The 26,353-nt window shown below is 42.8% G+C and overlaps 1 protein-coding gene across 3 annotated transcripts in view; it reads left to right on the forward strand.

The window, feature by feature from the left end:
- The first annotated feature begins 1,924 nt into the window (after positions 1-1,924).
- Positions 1,925-26,353, forward strand: part of SULF2 (sulfatase 2) — a 100,433-nt gene continuing 76,004 nt past the window's right edge. The window contains exon 1 of one of the 3 annotated variants that reach the window (XM_075846926.1): positions 1,925-2,021. The gene's annotated coding sequence lies outside the window, so the exon portion shown is untranslated. Of the gene's footprint in view, positions 2,022-20,007; positions 20,139-26,353 lie in introns of those variants that run through there. The other 2 variants (XM_075846930.1, XM_075846927.1) reach the window with 2 other exon arrangements.

Raw genomic sequence — 26,353 nt, forward strand, 5'->3', positions numbered from 1 at the left:
TTACATATACTGCGCTGTATCCGTCATCTATAGACTCCATGTTATAATTACACATACTGCGCTGTATCCGTCATCTATAGACTGCATGTTATAATTACATATACTGCGCGGTATCCGTCATCTATAGACTCCATGTTATAATTACATATACTGCGCTGTATCCGTCATCTATAGACTCCATGTTATAATTACATATACTGCGCTGTATCAGTCATCTATAGACTGCATGTTATAATTACATATACTGCGCTGTATCCGTCATCTATAGACTCCATGTTATAATTACATATACTGCGCTGTATCCGTCATCTATAGACTCCATGTTATAATTACATATACTGCGCTGTATCCGTCATCTATAGACTGCATGTTATAATTACATATACTGCGCGGTATCCGTCATCTATAGACTCCATGTTATAATTACACATACTGCGCTGTATCCGTCATCTATAGACTGCATGTTATAATTACATATACTGCGCTGTATCCGTCATCTATAGACTCCATGTTATAATTACATATACTGCGCTGTATCCGTCATCTATAGACTCCATGTTATAATTACACATACTGCGCTGTATCCGTCATCTATAGACTGCATGTTATAATTACATATACTGCGCTGTATCCGTCATCTATAGCCTCCATGTTATAATTACATATACTGCGCTGTATCCGTCATCTATAGACTCCATGTTATAATTACATATACTGCGCTGTATCAGTCATCTATAGACTCCATGTTATAATTACATATACTGCGCGGTATCCGTCATCTATAGACTCCATGTTATAATTACATATACTGCGCTGTATCCGTCATCTATAGACTCCATGTTATAATTACACATACTGCGCTGTATCCGTCATCTATAGACTGCATGTTATAATTACACATACTGCGCTGTATCCGTCATCTATAGACTGCATGTTATAATTACACATACTGCGCTGTATCCGTCATCTATAGACTCCATGTTATAATTACATATACTGCGCGGTATCCGTCATCTATAGACTGTATGTTATAATTACATATACTGCGCGGTATCCATAGAATAGCGCAGTCTCCTATACAATAAGGCTATGTTCACACGACAAACTAAAAACGTCCGAAAATAGGCCGTGTGAACCCACCCTAAGGCCATGTTCACACTGAGTATTCTGAGGCAGATTTTCCTCTCCCTGCACGCCGATTTTCACTGCGTTTTTCACCCGCGGCCATTGAGCGCCGCGGACATAAAACGCCGCAAAATACGCTTTCTCTGCCTCCCATTGAAGTCAATGGGAGGTCAGAGGCGGAAGCGCCCGAAGAAGATAGGGCATGTCGCTTCTTTCTCCCGCGAGGCAGTTTTACTGCTCGCGGGAAAAAGACGCCGACGCCTCCCATTGAAATCAACGGGAGGCGTTCTCGGGCCGTTTTTGACGAGTTTTTTGGTGCGGTTTCCACATCAAATAACTCGTCAAAATACTCCATGTGAACATAGCCTAACATTGACAACAGAAAAACAGCTCCAAAAACGGTCGTAAAAAATGCAGCGAAAAACTGTAGTTTGACTAAAAAACGGCTGAAAACAGGAGCGGTTTTCTCTTGAAAACACCTCCGTATTTTACAGCCGCTTGTAGCTTGCCGTGTGAACACACCCTCAGACGTACGGACACGTTTATCGCATACGCGGGGTCATATACAGGTAATTTTCCTTCACCATGACGTCACCACCGACCATTACAACACAGGGGGCAGAGGTGACACACACTTACTGACCCCAGCAGCTCACACTCTAATCCCGCCTCAGTCATCCGCTCCGCATTATACGGGGAAGGGGCAGCGAGTGGCGGGAATCTCCGTGAGGCGCTGGCTGGATCCGGCTGTGGGCGGGGCGCTTGCAGTGGGCGGTGTAAGGGCGGGATTGGTGGATAGGGGGCGGAGCTTCGAGCCGTCAGCTCTGCGGTTCAGTGGTGAAGCGGCCGCCGGGCTCTAACACCTGCAGCCGGGAGAGGAGAGCGGAGCATGACAGGTACGTGTGCCCGGTCCAGTGTGCCTATGTACCGTGTAACGTGCGAGACACCGGCGAACAGACATCTGTGCGGCTCATACAGCGGGGATATCATCCCTACAACCCCGGTCCTGTTATACACAGAGCATATAACACACCGGACATCATATAATAACTATATATCCATCATATAACACACCAGTCATCATATAATAACTACATATCCATCATCTACTACACCAGTCATCATATAATAACTATATATCCATCATCTACTACACCAGACATCATATAATAACTACATATCCATCATCTACTACACCAGACATCATATAATAACTACATATCCATCATCTACTACACCAGACATCATATAATAACTATATATCCATCATCTACTACACCAGACATCATATAATAACTATATATCCATCATCTACTACACCAGACATCATATAATAACTATATATCCATCATCTACTACACCAGACATCATATAATAACTATATATCCATCATCTACTACACCAGACATCATATAATAACTACATATCCATCATCTACTACACCAGACATCATATAATAACTACATATCCATCATCTACTACACCAGACATCATATAATAACTATATATCCATCATCTACTACACCAGACATCATATAATAACTATATATCCATCATATAACACACCAGTCATCATATAATAACTACATATCCATCATCTACTACACCAGACATCATATAATTACTATATATCCATCATCTACTACACCAGACATCATATAATAACTATATATCCATCATCTACTACACCAGACATCATATAATAACTATATATCCATCATCTACTACACCAGACATCATATAATAACTATATATCCATCATCTACTACACCAGACATCATATAATAACTACATATCCATCATCTACTACACCAGACATCATATAATAACTATATATCCATCATCTACTACACCAGACATCACATAATTACTATATATCCATCATCTACTACACCAGACATCATATAATAACTATATATCCATCATCTACTACACCAGACATCATATAATAACTATATATCCATCATCTACTACACCAGACATCATATAATAACTATATATCCATCATCTACTACACCAGACATCATATAATAACTATATATCCATCATCTACTACACCAGACATCATATAATAACTACATATCCATCATCTACAACACCAGACATCATATAATTACTATATATCCATCATATAATAACTATATATCCATCATCTACTACACCAGACATCATATAATAACTATATATCCATCATCTACTACACCAGACATCATATAATAACTATATATCCATCATCTACTACACCAGACATCATATAATAACTACATATCCATCATCTACTACACCAGACATCATATAATAACTATATATCCATCATCTACTACACCAAACATCATATAATAACTACATATCCATCATATAATACACCAGACATCACATAATTACTATATATCCATCATCTACTACACCAGACATCATATAATAACTACATATCCATCATCTACTACACCAGACATCATATAATAACTACATATCCATCATATAATACACCAGACATCACATAATTACTATATATCCATCATCTACTACACCAGACATCATATAATAACTACATATCCATCATCTACTACACCAGACATCATATAATAACTACATATCCATCATCTACTACACCAGACATCATATAATAACTACATATCCATCATCTACTACACCAGACATCATATAATAACTACATATCCATCATATAATACACCAGACATCATATAATAACTATATATCCATCATATAATACACCAGACATCATATAATAACTACATATCCATCATATAATACACCAGACATCATATAATAACTACATATCCATCATCTACTACACCAGACATCATATAATAACTACATATCCATCATCTACTACACCAGACATCATATAATAACTACATATCCATCATATAATACACCAGACATCATATAATAACTATATATCCATCATCTACTACACCAGACATCATATAATAACTATATATCCATCATCTACTACACCAGACATCATATAATTACTATATATCCATCATCTACTACACCAGACATCATATAATAACTATATATCCATCATATAATACACCAGACATCATATAATAACTATATATCCATCATCTACTACACCAGACATCATATAATAACTACATATCCATCATCTACTACACCAGACATCATATAATAACTATATATCCATCATCTACTACACCAGACATCATATAATAACTACATATCCATCATCTACTACACCAGACATCATATAATAACTATATATCCATCATCTACTACACCAGACATCATATAATAACTATATATCCATCATCTACTACACCAGACATCACATAATAACTACATATCCATCATCTACTACACCAGACATCATATAATAACTATATATCCATCATCTACTACACCAGACATCACATAATTACTATATATCCATCATCTACTACACCAGACATCATATAATAACTATATATTCATCATCTACTACACCAGTCATCCTATAATAAACCAGACATCATATAATAACTATATATCCATCATCTACTACACCGGACATCATATAATAACTACATATCCATCATCTACTACACCGGACATCATATAATAACTATATATCCATCATCTACTACACCAGACATCATATAATAACTATATATCCATCATCTACTACACCAGACATCATATAATAACTATATATCCATCATCTACTACACCAGACATCATATAATAACTATATATAACTATCATCTACTACACCAGTCATCCTATAATACACCAGTCATGATATAATAACTATATATCCATCATATACTACACCGGACATCATATAATAACTACATATCCATCATCTACTACACCAGACATCATATAATAACTACATATCCATCATCTACTACACCAGACATCATATAATAACTACATATCCATCATCTACTACACCAGTCATTCTATAATACACCAGTCATCATATAATAACTATATATCCATCATCTACTACACCAGACATCATATAATAACTACATATCCATCATATAATACACCAGACATCATATAATAACTATATATCCATCATCTACTACACCAGACATCATATAATAACTACATATCCATCATATAATACACCAGACATCATATAATAACTACATATCCATCATCTACTACACCAGACATCATATAATAACTACATATCCATCATCTACTACACCAGACATCATATAATAACTATATATCCATCATCTACTACACCAGACATCATATAATAACTATATCCATCATCTACTACACCAGTCATCATATAATAACTATATCCATCATCTACTACACCAGTCATCCTATAATACACCAGTCATCATATAATAACTATATATCAATCATATACTACACCGGACATCATATAATAACTACATATCCATCATCTACTACACCAGACATCATATAATAACTACATATCCATCATCTACTACACCAGACATCATATAATAACTATATATCATCATCTACTACACCAGACATCATATAATAACTACATATCCATCATCTACTACACCAGTCATCATATAATAACTATATATCATCATCTACTACACCAGACATCATATAATAACTACATATCCATCATCTACTACACCAGACATCATATAATAACTATATATCCATCATCTACTACACCAGACATCATATAATAACTATATATCCATCATCTACTACACCAGACATCATATAATAACTATATCCATCATATACTACACCAGTCATCATATAATAACTATATATCCATCATCTACTACACCAGTCGTCAAATACTAACTACATATCCATCATCTACTACACCAGACATCATATACTAACTACATATCCATCATCTACTACACCAGACATCATATAATAACTACATATCCATCATCTACTACACCAGACAACATATAATAACTATATATCCATCATATACTACACCAGACATCATATAATAACTATATATCCATCATCTACTACACCAGCCATCATATAATAACTATATCCATCATATACTACACCAGACATCATATAATAACTACATATCCATCATCTACTACACCAGTCATCATATAATAACTATATATCCATCATCTACTACACCAGACATCATATAATAACTATATATCCATCATCTACTACACCGGACATCATATAATAACTATATATCCATCATCTACTACACCAGTCATCCTATAATACACCAGTCATCATATAATAACTATATATCCATCATATACTACACCGGACATCATATAATAACTATATATCCATCATCTACTACACCAGACATCATATAATAACTACATATCCATCATCTACTACACCAGACATCATATAATAACTACATATCCATCATCTACTACACCAGACATCATATAATAACTACATATCCATCATATAATACACCAGACATCATATAATAACTATATATCCATCATCTACTACACCAGACATCATATAATAACTATATATCCATCATCTACTACACCAGACATCATATAATAACTATATCCATCATCTACTACACCAGTCATCATATAATAACTATATCCATCATCTACTACACCAGTCATCCTATAATACACCAGTCATCATATAATAACTATATATCAATCATATACTACACCGGACATCATATAATAACTACATATCCATCATCTACTACACCAGACATCATATAATAACTACATATCCATCATCTACTACACCAGACATCATATAATAACTATATATCCATCATCTACTACACCAGACATCATATAATAACTACATATCCATCATCTACTACACCAGACATCATATAATAACTACATATCCATCATCTACTACACCAGACATCATATAATAACTACATATCCATCATATAATACACCAGACATCATATAATAACTATATATCCATCATCTACTACACCAGACATCATATAATAACTATATATCCATCATCTACTACACCAGACATCATATAATAACTACATCCATCATATAATAACTATATATCCATCATCTACTACACCAGTCATCATATAATAACTATATCCATCATCTACTACACCAGTCGTCATATACTAACTACATATCCATCATCTACTACACCAGACATCATATACTAACTACATATCCATCATCTACTACACCAGACATCACATAATAACTATATATCCGTCTTCTCTGTATATTATGTGGATATAACGCCGTGTGATGGATCCTCTGTATATAATGTGGATATAACGCCGTGTGATGGATCCTCTGTATATAATGTGGATATAACGCCGTGTGATGGATCCTCTGTATATAATGTGTATATAACGCCGTGTGATGGATCCTCTGTATATAATGTGGATATAACGCCGTGTGATGGATCCTCTGTGTATAATGTGGATATAACGCCGTGTGATGGATCCTCTGTGTATAATGTGGATATAACGCCGTGTGATGGATCCTCTGTATATATAATGTGGATATAACGCCGTGTGATGGATCCTCTGTGTATAATGTGGATATAACGCCGTGTGATGGATCCTCTGTGTATAATGTGGATATAACGCCGTGTGATGGATCCTCTGTGTATAATGTGGATATAACGCCGTGTGATGGATCCTCTGTATATAATGTGGATATAACGCCGTGTGATGGATCCTCTGTGTATAATGTGGATATAACGCCGTGTGATGGATCCTCTGTGTATAATGTGGATATAACGCCGTGTGATGGATCCTCTGTATATAATGTGGATATAACGCCGTGTGATGGATCCTCTGTGTATAATGTGGATATAACGCCGTGTGATGGATCCTCTGTATATTATGTGGATATAACGCCGTGTGATGGATCCTCTGTATATTATGTGGATATAACGCCGTGTGATGGATCCTCTGTATATAATGTGGATATAACGCCGTGTGATGGATCCTCTGTGTATAATGTGGATATAACGCAGTGTGATGGATCCTCTGTGTATAATGTGGATATAACGCCGTGTGATGGATCCTCTGTATATAATGTGGATATAACGCCGTGTGATGGATCCTCTGTGTATAATGTGGATATAACGCCGTGTGATGGATCCTCTGTGTATAATGTGGATATAACGCCGTGTGATGGATCCTCTGTATATAATGTGGATATAACGCCGTGTGATGGATCCTCTGTATATAATGTGGATATAACGCCGTGTGATGGATCCTCTGTGTATAATGTGGATATAACGCCGTGTGATGGATCCTCTGTATATAATGTGGATATAACGCCGTGTGATGGATCCTCTGTATATAATGTGGATATAACGCCGTGTGATGGATCCTCTGTATATATAATGTGGATATAACGCCGTGTGATGGATCCTCTGTGTATAATGTGGATATAACGCCGTGTGATGGATCCTCTGTGTATAATGTGGATATAACGCAGTGTGATGGATCCTCTGTATATAATGTGGATATAACGCCGTGTGATGGATCCTCTGTATATAATGTGGATATAACGCCGTGTGATGGATCCTCTGTATATAATGTGGATATAACGCCGTGTGATGGATCCTCTGTATATAATGTGGATATAACGCCGTGTGATGGATCCTCTGTATATAATGTGGATATAACGCCGTGTGATGGACCCTCTGTATATAATGCGGATATAACGCCGTGTGATGGATCCTCTGTGTATAATGTGGATATAACGCCGTGTGATGGATCCTCTGTATATAATGTGGATATAACGCCGTGTGATGGATCCTCTGTATATAATGCGGATATAACGCCGTGTGATGGATCCTCTGTGTATAATGCGGATATAACGCCGTGTGATGGATCCTCTGTATATTATGTGGATATAACGCCGTGTGATGGATCCTCTGTGTATAATGCGGATATAACGCCGTGTGATGGATCCTCTGTATATATAATGTGGATATAACGCAGTGTGATGGATCCTCTGTATATAATGCGGATATAACGCCGTGTGATGGATCCTCTGTGTATAATGCGGATATAACGCCGTGTGATGGATCCTGTGTATATAATGTGGATATAACGCCGTGTGATGGATCCTCTGTATATAATGCGGATATAACGCCGTGTGATGGATCCTCTGTGTATAATGCGGATATAACGCCGTGTGATGGATCCTCTGTATATTATGTGGATATAACGCCGTGTGATGGATCCTCTGTGTATAATGCGGATATAACGCCGTGTGATGGATCCTCTGTATATATAATGTGGATATAACGCAGTGTGATGGATCCTCTGTATATAATGCGGATATAACGCCGTGTGATGGATCCTCTGTGTATAATGCGGATATAACGCCGTGTGATGGATCCTCTGTGTATAATGTGGATATAACGCCGTGTGATGGATCCTCTGTATATAATGTGGATATAACGCCGTGTGATGGATCCTCTGTATATAATGTGGATATAACGCCGTGTGATGGATCCTCTGTATATAATGTGGATATAACGCCGTGTGATGGATCCTCTGTGTATAATGTGGATATAACGCCGTGTGATGGATCCTCTGTGTATAATGTGGATATAACGCCGTGTGATGGATCCTCTGTGTATAATGTGGATATAACGCCGTGTGATGGATCCTCTGTATATATAATGTGGATATAACGCCGTGTGATGGATCCTCTGTATATATAATGTGGATATAACGCCGTGTGATGGATCCTCTGTATATAATGTGGATATAACGCCGTGTGATGGATCCTCTGTGTATAATGTGGATATAACGCCGTGTGATGGATCCTCTGTATATAATGTGGGTATAACGCCGTGTGATGGATCCTCTGTGTATAATGTGGATATAACGCCGTGTGATGGATCCTCTGTGTATAATGTGGATATAACGCCGTGTGATGGATCCTCTGTGTATAATGTGGATATAACGCCGTGTGATGGATCCTGTGTATATAATGTGGATATAACGCCGTGTGATGGATCCTCTGTGTATAATGTGGATATAACGCCGTGTGATGGATCCTCTGTGTATAATGTGGATATAACGCCGTGTGATGGATCCTCTGTATATAATGTGGATATAACGCCGTGTGATGGATCCTCTGTATATAATGTGGATATAACGCCGTGTGATGGATCCTCTGTGTATATAATGTGGATATAACGCCGTGTGATGGATCCTCTGTATATAATGTGGATATAACGCCGTGTGATGGATCCTCTGTATATAATGTGGATATAACGCCGTGTGATGGATCCTCTGTATATAATGTGGATATAACGCCGTGTGATGGATCCTCTGTATATAATGTGGATATAACGCCGTGTGATGGATCCTGTGTATATAATGTGGATATAACGCCGTGTGATGGATCCTCTGTGTATAATGCGGATATAACGCCGTGTGATGGATCCTCTGTGTATAATGCGGATATAACGCCGTGTGATGGATCCTCTGTATATAATGTGGATATAACGCCGTGTGATGGATCCTCTGTATATATAATGTGGATATAACGCAGTGTGATGGATCCTCTGTATATAATGCGGATATAACGCCGTGTGATGGATCCTCTGTGTATAATGTGGATATAACGCCGTGTGATGGATCCTCTGTGTATAATGTGGATATAACGCCGTGTGATGGATCCTCTGTGTATAATGCGGATATAACGCCGTGTGATGGATCCTCTGTGTATAATGTGGATATAACGCCGTGTGATGGATCCTCTGTATATAATGTGGATATAACGCCGTGTGATGGATCCTCTGTATATAATGTGGATATAACGCCGTGTGATGGATCCTCTGTATATAATGTGGATATAACGCCGTGTGATGGATCCTCTGTATATAATGTGGATATAACGCCGTGTGATGGATCCTCTGTATATAATGTGGATATAACGCCGTGTGATGGATCCTCTGTATATAATGTGGATATAACGCCGTGTGATGGATCCTCTGTGTATAATGTGGATATAACGCCGTGTGATGGATCCTCTGTATATAATGTGGATATAACGCCGTGTGATGGATCCTCTGTATATAATGTGGATATAACGCCGTGTGATGGATCCTCTGTATATAATGTGGATATAACGCCGTGTGATGGATCCTCTGTATATAATGTGGATATAACGCCGTGTGATGGATCCTCTGTATATAATGTGGATATAACGCCGTGTGATGGATCCTCTGTATATAATGTGGATATAACGCCGTGTGATGGATCCTCTGTATATAATGTGGATATAACGCCGTGTGATGGATCCTCTGTGTATAATGTGGATATAACGCCGTGTGATGGATCCTCTGTATATAATGTGGATATAACGCCGTGTGATGGATCCTGTGTATATAATGTGGATATAACGCCGTGTGATGGATCCTCTGTATATAATGTGGATATAACGCCGTGTGATGGATCCTCTGTGTATAATGTGGATATAACGCCGTGTGATGGATCCTCTGTGTATAATGTGGATATAACGCCGTGTGATGGATCCTCTGTATATAATGTGGATATAACGCCGTGTGATGGATCCTCTGTATATAATGTGGATATAACGCCGTGTGATGGATCCTCTGTGTATAATGTGGATATAACGCCGTGTGATGGATCCTCTGTATATAATGCGGATATAACGCCGTGTGATGGATCCTCTGTATATAATGTGGATATAACGCCGTGTGATGGATCCTCTGTATATAATGCGGATATAACGCCGTGTGATGGATCCTCTGTATATAATGTGGATATAACGCCGTGTGATGGATCCTCTGTATATAATGCGGATATAACGCCGTGTGATGGATCCTCTGTGTATAATGTGGATATAACGCCGTGTGATGGATCCTCTGTATATAATGTGTATATAACGCCGTGTGATGGATCCTCTGTATATAATGTGGATATAACGCCGTGTGATGGATCCTCTGTATATAATGTGGATATAACGCCGTGTGATGGATCCTCTGTATATAATGTGGATATAACGCCGTGTGATGGATCCTCTGTGTATAATGTGGATATAACGCCGTGTGATGGATCCTCTGTGTATAATGTGGATATAACGCCGTGTGATGGATCCTCTGTGTATAATGTGGATATAACGCCGTGTGATGGATCCTCTGTATATATAATGTGGATATAACGCCGTGTGATGGATCCTCTGTATATAATGTGGATATAACGCCGTGTGATGGATCCTCTGTGTATAATGTGGATATAACGCCGTGTGATGGATCCTCTGTATATAATGTGGATATAACGCCGTGTGATGGATCCTCTGTGTATAATGTGGATATAACGCCGTGTGATGGATCCTCTGTATATAATGTGGATATAACGCAGTGTGATGGATCCTCTGTATATAATGTGGATATAACGCCGTGTGATGGATCCTCTGTATATAATGTGTATATAACGCCGTGTGATGGATCCTCTGTGTATAATGTGGATATAACGCCGTGTGATGGATCCTCTGTGTATAATGTGGATATAACGCCGTGTGATGGATCCTCTGTATATAATGTGGATATAACGCCGTGTGATGGATCCTCTGTGTATAATGTGGATATAACGCCGTGTGATGGATCCTCTGTGTATAATGTGGATATAACGCCGTGTGATGGATCCTGTGTATATAATGTGGATATAACGCCGTGTGATGGATCCTCTGTATATAATGTGGATATAACGCCGTGTGATGGATCCTCTGTGTATAATGTGGATATAACGCCGTGTGATGAATCCTGTGTATATAATGGGGATATAACGCCGTGTGATGGATCCTCTGTGTATAATGTGGATATAACGCCGTGTGATGGATCCTCTGTATATAATGTGTATATAACGCCGTGTGATGGATCCTCTGTATATAATGTGGATATAACGCCGTGTGATGGATCCTCTGTGTATAATGTGGATATAACGCCGTGTGATGGATCCTCTGTGTATAATGTGGATATAACGCCGTGTGATGGATCCTCTGTATATAATGTGGATATAACGCCGTGTGATGGATCCTCTGTATATAATGTGGATATAACGCCGTGTGATGGATCCTCTGTATATAATGCGGATATAACGCCGTGTGATGGATCCTCTGTATATAACGCCGTGTGATGGATCCTCTGTATATAATGTGGATATAACGCCGTGTGATGGATCCTCTGTGTATAATGTGGATATAACGCCGTGTGATGGATCCTCTGTGTATAATGTGGATATAACGCCGTGTGATGGATCCTCTGTATATAATGTGGATATAACGCCGTGTGATGGATCCTCTGTATATAATGTGTATATAACGCCGTGTGATGGATCCTCTGTATATAATGTGGATATAACGCCGTGTGATGGATCCTCTGTATATAATGTGGATATAACGCCGTGTGATGGATCCTCTGTATATAATGTGGATATAACGCCGTGTGATGGATCCTCTGTGTATAATGTGGATATAACGCCGTGTGATGGATCCTCTGTATATAATGTGTATATAACGCCGTGTGATGGATCCTCTGTGTATAATGTGGATATAACGCCGTGTGATGGATCCTCTGTATATAATGTGGATATAACGCCGTGTGATGGATCCTCTGTATATAATGTGGATATAACGCCGTGTGATGGATCCTCTGTATATAATGTGTATATAACGCCGTGTGATGGATCCTCTGTGTATAATGTGGATATAACGCCGTGTGATGGATCCTCTGTGTATAATGTGGATATAACGCCGTGTGATGGATCCTCTGTGTATAATGTGGATATAACGCCGTGTGATGGATCCTCTGTATATAATGTGGATATAACGCCGTGTGATGGATCCTCTGTGTATAATGTGGATATAACGCCGTGTGATGGATCCTCTGTGTATAATGTGGATATAACGCCGTGTGATGGATCCTGTGTATATAATGTGGATATAACGCCGTGTGATGGATCCTCTGTATATAATGTGGATATAACGCCGTGTGATGGATCCTCTGTATATAATGTGGATATAACGCCGTGTGATGGATCCTCTGTGTATAATGTGGATATAACGCCGTGTGATGGATCCTCTGTGTATAATGTGGATATAACGCCGTGTGATGGATCCTCTGTGTATAATGTGGATATAACGCCGTGTGATGGATCCTCTGTATATAATGTGGATATAACGCCGTGTGATGGATCCTCTGTATATAATGTGGATATAACGCCGTGTGATGGATCCTCTGTATATAACGCCGTGTGATGGATCCTCTGTATATAATGTGGATATAACGCCGTGTGATGGATCCTCTGTATATAACGCCGTGTGATGGATCCTCTGTATATAATGTGGGTATAACGCCGTGTGATGGATCCTCTGTGTATAATGTGGATATAACGCCGTGTGATGGATCCTCTGTGTATAATGTGGATATAACGCCGTGTGATGGATCCTCTGTATATAATGGGGATATAACGCCGTGTGATGGATCCTCTGTATATAATGTGTATATAACGCCGTGTGATGGATCCTCTGTGTATAATGTGGATATAACGCCGTGTGATGGATCCTCTGTGTATAATGTGGATATAACGCCGTGTGATGGATCCTCTGTATATAATGTGGATATAACGCCGTGTGATGGATCCTCTGTATATAATGTGTATATAACGCCGTGTGATGGATCCTCTGTATATAATGTGGATATAACGCCGTGTGATGGATCCTCTGTGTATAATGTGGATATAACGCCGTGTGATGGATCCTCTGTATATAATGTGTATATAACGCCGTGTGATGGATCCTCTGTATATAATGTGGATATAACGCCGTGTGATGGATCCTCTGTGTATAATGTGGATATAACGCCGTGTGATGGATCCTCTGTGTATAATGTGGATATAACGCCGTGTGATGGATCCTCTGTATATAATGTGGATATAACGCCGTGTGATGGATCCTCTGTATATAATGTGTATATAACGCCGTGTGATGGATCCTCTGTGTATAATGTGGATATAACGCCGTGTGATGGATCCTCTGTGTATAATGTGGATATAACGCCGTGTGATGGATCCTGTGTATATAATGTGGATATAACGCCGTGTGATGGATCCTCTGTATATTATGTGGATATAACGCCGTGTGATGGATCCTCTGTATATAATGTGGATATAACGCCGTGTGATGGATCCTCTGTGTATAATGTGGATATAACGCCGTGTGATGAATCCTGTGTATATAATGGGGATATAACGCCGTGTGATGGATCCTCTGTATATAATGTGTATATAACGCCGTGTGATGGATCCTCTGTATATAATGTGGATATAACGCCGTGTGATGGATCCTCTGTGTATAATGTGGATATAACGCCGTGTGATGGATCCTCTGTATATAATGTGTATATAACGCCGTGTGATGGATCCTCTGTATATAATGTGGATATAACGCCGTGTGATGGATCCTCTGTGTATAATGCGGATATAACGCCGTGTGATGGATCCTGTGTATATAATGTGGATATAACGCCGTGTGATGGATCCTCTGTATATAATGTGGATATAACGCCGTGTGATGGATCCTCTGTGTATAATGTGGATATAACGCCGTGTGATGAATCCTGTGTATATAATGGGGATATAACGCCGTGTGATGGATCCTCTGTATATAATGTGTATATAACGCCGTGTGATGGATCCTCTGTATATAATGTGGATATAACGCCGTGTGATGGATCCTCTGTGTATAATGTGGATATAACGCCGTGTGATGGATCCTCTGTATATAATGTGTATATAACGCCGTGTGATGGATCCTCTGTATATAATGTGGATATAACGCCGTGTGATGGATCCTCTGTGTATAATGTGGATATAACGCCGTGTGATGGATCCTCTGTGTATAATGTGGATATAACGCCGTGTGATGGATCCTGTGTATATAATGTGGATATAACGCCGTGTGATGGATCCTCTGTATATAATGTGGATATAACGCCGTGTGATGGATCCTCTGTGTATAATGTGGATATAACGCCGTGTGATGAATCCTGTGTATATAATGGGGATATAACGCCGTGTGATGGATCCTCTGTATATAATGTGTATATAACGCCGTGTGATGGATCCTCTGTATATAATGTGGATATAACGCCGTGTGATGGATCCTCTGTGTATAATGTGGATATAACGCCGTGTGATGGATCCTCTGTATATAATGTGGATATAACGCCGTGTGATGGATCCTCTGTATATAATGTGGATATAACGCCGTGTGATGGATCCTCTGTGTATAATGTGGATATAACGCCGTGTGATGGATCCTCTGTGTATAATGTGGATATAACGCCGTGTGATGGATCCTGTGTATATAATGTGGATATAACGCCGTGTGATGGATCCTCTGTGTATAATGTGGATATAACGCCGTGTGATGGATCCTCTGTATATAATGTGGATATAACGCCGTGTGATGGATCCTCTGTATATAATGTGGATATAACGCCGTGTGATGGATCCTCTGTGTATAATGTGGATATAACGCCGTGTGATGGATCCTCTGTATATAATGTGGATATAACGCCGTGTGATGGATCCTCTGTGTATAATGTGGATATAACGCCGTGTGATGGATCCTCTGTATATAATGCGGATATAACGCCGTGTGATGGATCCTCTGTATATAATGTGGATATAACGCCGTGTGATGGATCCTCTGTATATAATGTGGATATAACGCCGTGTGATGGATCCTCTGTATATAATGTGGATATAACGCCGTGTGATGGATCCTCTGTGTATAATGTGGATATAACGCCGTGTGATGGATCCTGTGTATATAATGTGGATATAACGCCGTGTGATGGATCCTCTGTATATAATGTGGATATAACGCCGTGTGATGGATCCTCTGTATATAATGTGGATATAACGCCGTGTGATGGATCCTCTGTGTATAATGTGGATATAACGCCGTGTGATGGATCCTCTGTATATAATGCGGATATAACGCCGTGTGATGGATCCTCTGTGTATAATGCGGATATAACGCCGTGTGATGGATCCTCTGTATATAATGTGGATATAACGCCGTGTGATGGATCCTCTGTATATAATGTGGATATAACGCCGTGTGATGGATCCTCTGTGTATAATGGGGATATAACGCCGTGTGATGGATCCTCTGTGTATAATGCGGATATAACGCCGTGTGATGGATCCTCTGTGTATAATGTGGATATAACGCCGTGTGATGGATCCTCTGTATATAACGCCGTGTGATGGATCCTCTGTGTATAATGTGGATATAACGCCGTGTGATGGATCCTCTGTGTATAATGTGGATATAACGCCGTGTGATGGATCCTCTGTATATAATGTGGATATAACGCCGTGTGATGGATCCTCTGTGTATAATGTGTATATAACGCCGTGTGATGGATCCTCTGTGTATAATGTGGATATAACGCCGTGTGATGGATCCTCTGTATATAATGCGGATATAACGCCGTGTGATGGATCCTGTGTATATAATGTGGATATAACGCCGTGTGATGGATCCTCTGTATATAATGTGGATATAACGCCGTGTGATGGATCCTCTGTATATAATGCGGATATAACGCCGTGTGATGGATCCTCTGTGTATAATGTGGATATAACGCCGTGTGATGGATCCTCTGTATATAATGTGGATATAACGCCGTGTGATGGATCCTCTGTGTATAATGTGGATATAACGCCGTGTGATGGATCCTCTGTATATAATGTGGATATAACGCCGTGTGATGGATCCTCTGTATATAATGTGGATATAACGCCGTGTGATGGATCCTCTGTGTATAATGTGGATATAACGCCGTGTGATGGATCCTCTGTATATAATGTGGATATAACGCCGTGTGATGGATCCTCTGTATATTATGTGGATATAACGCCGTGTGATGGATCCTCTGTATATAATGTGGATATAACGCCGTGTGATGGATCCTCTGTATATAATGTGGATATAACGCCGTGTGATGGACCCTCTGTATATAATGTGGATATAACGCCGTGTGATGGATCCTCTGTGTATAATGTGGATATAACGCCGTGTGATGGATCCTCTGTGTATAATGTGGATATAACGCCGTGTGATGGATCCTCTGTATATAATGTGGATATAACGCCGTGTGATGGATCCTCTGTGTATAATGTGGATATAACGCCGTGTGATGGATCCTCTGTGTATAATGTGGATATAACGCCGTGTGATGGATCCTCTGTATATAATGTGGATATAACGCCGTGTGATGGATCCTCTGTATATTATGTGGATATAACGCCGTGTGATGGATCCTCTGTGTATAATGTGGATATAACGCCGTGTGATGGATCCTGTGTGTATAATGTGGATATAACGCCGTGTGATGGATCCTCTGTATATTATGTGGATATAACGCCGTGTGATGGATCCTCTGTATATAATGTGGATATAACGCCGTGTGATGGCTCCTCTGTGTATATAATGTGGATATAACGCCGTGTGATGGATCCTCTGTATATAATGTGGATATAACGCCGTGTGATGGATCCTCTGTGTATAATGTGGATATAACGCCGTGTGATGGATCCTCTGTATATAATGTGGATATAACGCCGTGTGATGGATCCTCTGTATATAATGTGGATATAACGCCGTGTGATGGCTCCTCTGTGTATATAATGTGGATATAACGCCGTGTGATGGATCCTCTGTATATAATGTGGATATAACGCCGTGTGATGGATCCTCTGTATATAATGTGTATATAACGCCGTGTGATGGATCCTCTGTATATAATGCGGATATAACGCCGTGTGATGGATCCTCTGTATATAATGTGGATATAACGCCGTGTGATGGATCCTCTGTGTATAATGTGGATATAACGCCGTGTGATGGATCCTCTGTATATAATGTGGATATAACGCCGTGTGATGGATCCTCTGTATATAATGTGGATATAACGCAGTGTGATGGATCCTCTGTATATAATGTGGATATAACGCCGTGTGATGGATCCTCTGTATATAATGTGGATATAACGCCGTGTGATGGATCCTCTGTATATAATGTGGATATAACGCCGTGTGATGGATCCTCTGTGTATAATGTGGATATAACGCCGTGTGATGGATCCTCTGTGTATAATGTGTATATAACGCCGTGTGATGGATCCTCTGTGTATAATGTGGATATAACGCCGTGTGATGGATCCTCTGTATATAATGTGGATATAACGCCGTGTGATGGATCCTCTGTGTATAATGCGGATATAACGCCGTGTGATGGATCCTCTGTGTATAATGTGGATATAACGCCGTGTGATGGATCCTCTGTATATAATGTGGATATAACGCCGTGTGATGGATCCTCTGTATATAATGTGGATATAACGCCGTGTTACGGAACCGGGAGTCCCCTGTATTTAATCCTGTATCGCTAGCAGAATATTATTAGCGTTTTACCACAGAAGTGCGCAGGGTAAATGGTGCCACAAACGCCACTACTGCTTCCTCGTTGCGTGTGACTTGTGCCTACACAAAAAAATCTGTTCTACAACACACGATGCATGTAGGAGGTGTGGCTTATTATTCACATGTAGGGGGCGTGGCTTAGTAGTCACCTGTAGGGGCGTGGCTTAGTAGTCACCTGTAGGGGCGTGGCTTAGTATTCACCTGTAGGGGCGTGGCTTAGTATTCACCTGTAGGGGGGCATGGCTTAGTATTCACCTGTAGGGGAAGATGCTTAATATTCACCTGTAGGGGGCGTGGTTGTGTTCACCTGTAGGGGGCGTGACTTTGTAGTTGCGATGGTTTCACTAAATGTGTCATGGAGAAACATTGTTGCCTGTGTGACCGGCGTGTCGTGGAGGAAGGAAGAAGCGGTACTGGTGTTTCAGGAGCGGCGCCATTTTTATTAACCAGTCTTCGTGTTCCTGACACATCCACAAGTCGCGGTCCTGGACACTGGCGCTCTTTTCACTCTTTTTCAATCCTGAGACACAGCTCGCACGTCACACAGGCGCCTAAGGTAGAAAATGCGTCCTATACGGAAAAGGCGCTGGAACGGCAGAATGTGGTGGGAATGTTGTGGCGGATTGGAAGTTGATGCTGCAGCTGCGGATACATTGAAGTGATCGCTCCGGTCGCACTATAAACGCGGTTTTCCCGGTGTTTTTGCTGGTTCAGCAGGAAGGTGACACGTGATGTGGAAGGGGGATCATTCTGCGCCGGTTGTCGGGGGGACGCTGCCGTCTCTGAGGATTTTGCTTTGTTTCGCTGGCGCTCCAGCAGAGAAGAGCAGAAAGCGCGTGATTTCCAATTACCTCCCCGTGTGATCTCTTTCAGGAGGTCGTCAGCGCGCCGGCGAGGTCTTGTAATATCAGCGGAGCTCCGTGGAAATTCCCAGATTGCCGCTTGACTTCTTTTTAATCGCATAAAAGACTCGTTGTAGCCGACATGTTGGGCCTGAATCCTGCGGCGATAAATCTGAGGGGGAGGGGCACATTCTTCTGTCTCGGGGCTTTACTGCAGGCCTCAGGGGGTCGGTGCAGTCCTATGTAAATAAATCCTAATCCCGGACATCAGACACTTTTTCTAATAGGGTTTTGGTTTTTTTCATCACCATTCTTAAGTTCTCTGCTTGCTGTCAGTGAAAGGAAACATTCATTGTTCCAAAGACTGGAAACCTTTTCTTGACCCCAATCTTCTTACAGCTGAGTGTTTGTTGCAGTGTATCAGGGTAGACAATCCTCTGAGAGCTAAACACAGCAGCAGAACAAATCTCCCTCCTGTCCTGGCACCCAGTTACACATCACCAGACAGATTAGCTTTTCTGGATTCTGGGAAAGCTGGGTGGCTGATGTAATGCAATGTGATCACCCAGCTTTCCCCGGTCCTGCTCCGGAGATATCTGTGCTATATTATATTGGGGGTCACCCATCTTTTCCAGGGGGTTCCCCGGTGTAGGGTGATGGTGTCTTCCTTCACGGGAGTTGTTAGTATGTGGGGGGCTGAGCGCATCTCCACCGCCCCCGTAATGCTGGGTTAACCTAGGTCAGGGTGCACACATTCCGTGTGCCGTTCAGGGGCTGTGGACAGCTGGGTTCAGCTGCTATGAGCAGTGCAATGGTGGCCTGTGGAGGAGGTGTGTTCTCTGCTGATATTAGGGGGCCCGGGGTCCCACCCGATTAATATTATCCCTTGTCCTGTAAATCTTCATCATTATGGAACTTTCTGCAACCTTCTTATATACCTTGTTGTATCAAGACCTCTGCGTGCTGTCAGCGAATGGAAACATTCTTGTGTATGTCTAGATGCTGATAACTGTCCTGCTCACACAGCTGAGGGTTTGTTACATTGTGTCTGGAGCGGTGCGGGTCCCAGTGTCCGGAGCGGTGCGGGTCCCAGTGTCCGGAGCGGTGCGGGTCCCAGTGTCCGGAGCGGTGCGGGTCCCAGTGTCCGGAGCGGTGCGGGTCCCAGTGTCCGGAGCGGTGCGGGTCCCAGTGTCCGGAGCGGTGCGGGTCCCAGTGTCCGGAGCGGTGCGGGTCCCAGTGTCCGGAGCGGTGCGGGTCCCAGTGTCCGGAGGGGTGCGGGTCCCAGTGTCCGGAGGGGTGCGGGTCCCAGTGTCCGGAGCGGTGCGGGGCCCAGTGTCCGGAGTTCTGCGAGTGTCTCTTGCGGTAATTGCTGCATGATGGGGGTAGTTTTGTCCCCTGCTGTGTGCTGTAATTAATGTATCTGCTGCCCCCTGTTGGTGGGGTTAATGAGGCGTGGAGTGACTTCGGAGTGGTCACCTGGATACGGCGCTGCGCTGATAATCGTCTTGTTTTCCTGCTGTGAGAACCAGTTGGTTGGCTTTTGTTTTTCGGTGGAATTTGGATTGAATGAAATGCGCAGCGAGCTCCATTGTCCGGCCGCTAATGAGACGTTTAACCCCCGGGTTCATCCTTTGTGTCCTGGGAAAAGTGCTGAGCCCCCCCCCCCTGCCCCCTTTATTATGTGACGGAAGAGCCGGAGCGCAGCACAGAATGGGAATGAGCCCCTCACCCGCCACTCGCTGCTATCACTCCATCTCCATGAATGCGCTATTGTCACTCAATCCACGCTGTGAAAACACGAAAAATGGAGAAACGACGCACAGAATGCGCAAGTCTCCAGCAGCGAACCAGCGTGCATGAGGGGGTCTGAAGTACTCCGTGCTAAACCCCCAGACTGATACATTGTAACAAACCCTCATGAATGGAGAGATGTGCTGCAGTCCAGACTGATCCGTTGTATAGCGCTGTTCACACCCTTCACACTCCTGACATGTTCTGTATCGCTTTATACATACGGCGCAGTGTATTACGCTCTTCAGTACAGTGACGTAGAAGTGTTATCCGCGTGCAGCGCCCAGACGTGTGATGACCGGACACTGCTGACATCCGCCGCCCCACTTTCGTCAATGGACACAGCAGCGTCTACGGTGAGATTTTCCTCGCGTATGGTGATTGGGCACATAAGGCCTTATTCACACGAACGTGTCTGTTCTTCTTGTGTTGCAGTACCGTGTGTATTGTCCACGTCGGCCAAAAAAAACCGGAAGGAGGTGATTTTCTTCTAATTTCTTTAGAAACTGTTGTGTGAATCACGGATGACGCACACGGACTTCAATGGGTGCGTGATCCGCACAAGAATAGGACATGCAGTGAGTTTTACGCTGCGTGAAAAACACTGAATGTCCCCATTGAATTGCATTGGTCCGTGTGACGTCCGTTGTTTTAACTTGTGTAACACGGACATAAAATGCGTCCGTGTGAATCAGGCCGTAACTCTCCACTGTGTGAGCAGGACTAGGTCAGGATGGGTTTTCAGCCTAATCGCTGACAGCAAGCAGAGAACTTGAAAAGGGTGAATGATGTTCTGACACATCGTGGGTAACGTCCGGTCGGTAGTGCGCCGCCGCAGCAGCTAATCTCGGCAGCGCAGCTTTCCATCTAAGAGGATTAGTTCCAGGATAAGCGCTGGGCGCAGTGAGGGTCGTCGGGGCGAGCTGTGTCCTGCTGGGAAATCCGGATTGCCTGGTCAGGGTCTGTCAGCTGTGGACAAAGCTGGGTGGTCTCGATCACACTCCCACTAAGGGGTCATCAGTCCCAGACAACAATGGCGCTGACAGTGGGGGTGGCGCAGATGATGGTCACCGATACGTGATCTGATACCATGCTCTCCTATATTAACCCTGTAACAGCTGTCACCTCCCTCATTATCATTACAATTGTCCCCATGACCATCTGACCGGGGAGGAGCTGACAGGGACCATCACTCCCTCCATCACCCCCCCCCCCCCGGCCTGCATCAGGGCTCTGTGGGGCCGGTCAAGTTTTTCCACCCCCGGCCAACCATATCTATATGGACCTGGGGCGCAGTCATGAGGGACAGAAAAGACCGAACCCCAACCTGGTCCCACAAAGTCAGAAGCTATTGGAGAAATGAAGATTTCTCTTCACTGGAGCTAAGAGGCCGCCTTACCCCTCCCCCAACAAACTTTACAGCGGGCACGATGCAGTCAGGCGGGTAACGATCTCCTGGCATCACCAACCCCAGACCCATCATCAGATCCCAGGTGGAGAAGCGTCACTCCGCCGACCACGCCAGGTAGAGAAGCGTCACTCCGCCGACCACGCCAGGTAGAGAAGCGTCACTCCGCCGACCATCCCAGACAGAGCAGCGTCACCCCGGAGAACACGTTTCCACTGCTCCAGAGGCGGCTTTACACCCCTCCATCTGACGCTTGGCATTGTGCTTGGTGATGTTCGGCTGGCATGCAGCTGCTCGTCCACCCGTGCCATGCAGCTCGCGGGCACAGTGTGCGGATGTTAATACCAGAGGAGGTCTGTACTCTGCAGTTATGGAGTCAGCGGAGTGTTGGTGACTTTTCTGCACTTGCTCCTCAGCACTCGGCCCCCCCTCTGTAACTTTACGTGGCCTGCACTTCGTGGCTGAGTTGCTGCGGTTCCTTCCACTTTACAATAATATCAGTCACAGATGATGGTGGAAGATCCAGGAGGGGAGACATTTCCAGAACTGACGTGTTACACCGGGGACGTCCTATTACAGGACCGCGCTGGAGGTCACTGATCTCTCTACAACGACCCGTCCTACCACTAATGTCTGGAACGTGACCGCAGGGCGAGTGCCGAAACTCTTTTATTGTATAGAGAAATTCAAAACTAAAACTAAAGACAAAATTCTTAACCAAAAATACATTGCTGTATAAAAAACTCCGCCAGACCCGGCCGCACACTCCGCTCACACAGCCACATTCACACCTCATCTAAAACTATAACTAAATATTCTTCTCTAGCAAAAATGAACCTGCGCCGAGCAAAGTGCATGAGAACAGAAGCAAAAAATAAAGTAAGCAAATAACAAAAATAAATAACGCCCCAAACCACAATTTTATTTAAATATATTTTTGCCCCATGTCCGCGTAGTCCAGATGCTGGCCCCGGCACACCCCCACCACCCCCTCCCAATTTAACTATTACCCCCTTAGGCTATGTTCACACGGAGTATTTTGCCGAGGTTTTTGAAGCGGAAATCGCGTCGCAAAACTCGGCAAAAACGGAACGAAAATGCCTCCCATTGATTTCAATGGGAGGCGTCGGCGTCTTTTTCCCGCGAGCAGTAAAACTCCATCAAACTCTCTCCATCACCAGAGCGAGAGAAAGGAAAGGCCCCCCCCCCCCCCCCCCGAGAGGGCAAGCTCCACATCCACCACCACACCCTTCCAGATTGCTTGCCTTATCTCCTTACCCTATTACTAGCCCTTCCCCTGACCCTATGCTGACCCTCACCTTTCCCTATTCCTGGCCCTATCGCTAAAATAGTTTTGGTGCCTAAGTGGAACGCAGACCTCCATCTCCGGTTGAGCACCGATGACCCCCCCCCCACCCGATGGAGGCCGACACATTAAGGCACACGAAAGGAAAAGCCCCTCCGAAGGCAAGAGGCTTTGGATGCTCCCAATCTGTCGATCTCCATAAATGCACTTTCACCAGGTCACCCATGATCTTGCTAACAACCTCATCCACAAGGAGGATTTTCTTCTCGGTAGAAATTAGGCTCCGTGTTTTCCATGTAAAGTGTCCAACCCCTATACTGACTAGAAACAAGGTGCAATGGTCCCTACCACCGAGGTCTCTGAACACTCCATAGGCCCACCCAGCATAGGAGAGGCTGGTTAGGTCTGGCCAACCAATGGAGGCTCCCACCCTTTTGTATACCTCTGTATTGAAAGGGCAATGAAGCAGGAAATGCTCCATGCTTTCCAGCACTCCGCCGCACTCCTCCCGGGGGCAATCCCGATCATCAGAGCTTCTGCACTTTAGATTGCCCCTCACATACAGTCTCCCATGGAAGCAACGCCAAGCCAGATCCCAAAACTTCTGGGGAATACTCTTAGAATTCAAAAGTCTTAATCCCACCCCGAGGTCACTGCTTGGGCAGTCTTTGAGCGCCAGGAAATCTGGAAGTGGGTCATCAGGACCCGCCTGTCAATAAATTTTCTCAACATGGTCCTGATCTCCCAGACCCCACCGACGAAACACCTTCAGAACCAAGGTAGCATAAGCCGGGAGATGTCCGTGAGGTGTACGCAGGTCTTTCACTTGCCCTCCTGTCTCCCATTACTGGAGAAAAGGCCAAAACCACCCCCTGCAGGAGGATATCCACCAAGGAGGCCTCTCTTGCCAGAGGTTTGCCAGGTTGATCTTAATAAACGTTTTCACTAGGAATACCACCGGGTTAACCATACCTAACCCGCCTAGTGTCTTTGATAGGTAAGTAACCTCCCTCTTGATTAGGTGAAACCTGTTCCCCCATAACAGCTGGAAGAACAGGCTATAGACCCGAGTCTAGAGAGGTTCTGGCAAGATGCACACACTGCCTAGGTGGAGCAACAGGTAGGCCTTGGCCAGGCCAACCCTTCCATTGGCCGACCTGGGCAACGAGATTGAGCCTGCCCTCCCAGTTTTTCTTGGTATAATCACTTGCGCCAAATTAGACTCCTAAGATCTTATCAGACCGCTCTGTAAGGGTGTCCGGGAGATCAAAACTAGGATCTCCTCCTCCCAGTCAGAGACTCTCGCACTTATCCCGGTTGATCTTGGACCCAGGTGCCAACAAGTAACGCTCCCCTACCGACATCACCCACTCAGTCTCCCCCTCGAGGAGACAAAAATGGAGACGTCGTCCGCAACCACCCTC

This window comes from Rhinoderma darwinii, chromosome 13, assembly GCF_050947455.1.
Source record: "Rhinoderma darwinii isolate aRhiDar2 chromosome 13, aRhiDar2.hap1, whole genome shotgun sequence".
NCBI classification, from domain to species: Eukaryota; Metazoa; Chordata; class Amphibia; order Anura; family Rhinodermatidae; genus Rhinoderma; species Rhinoderma darwinii.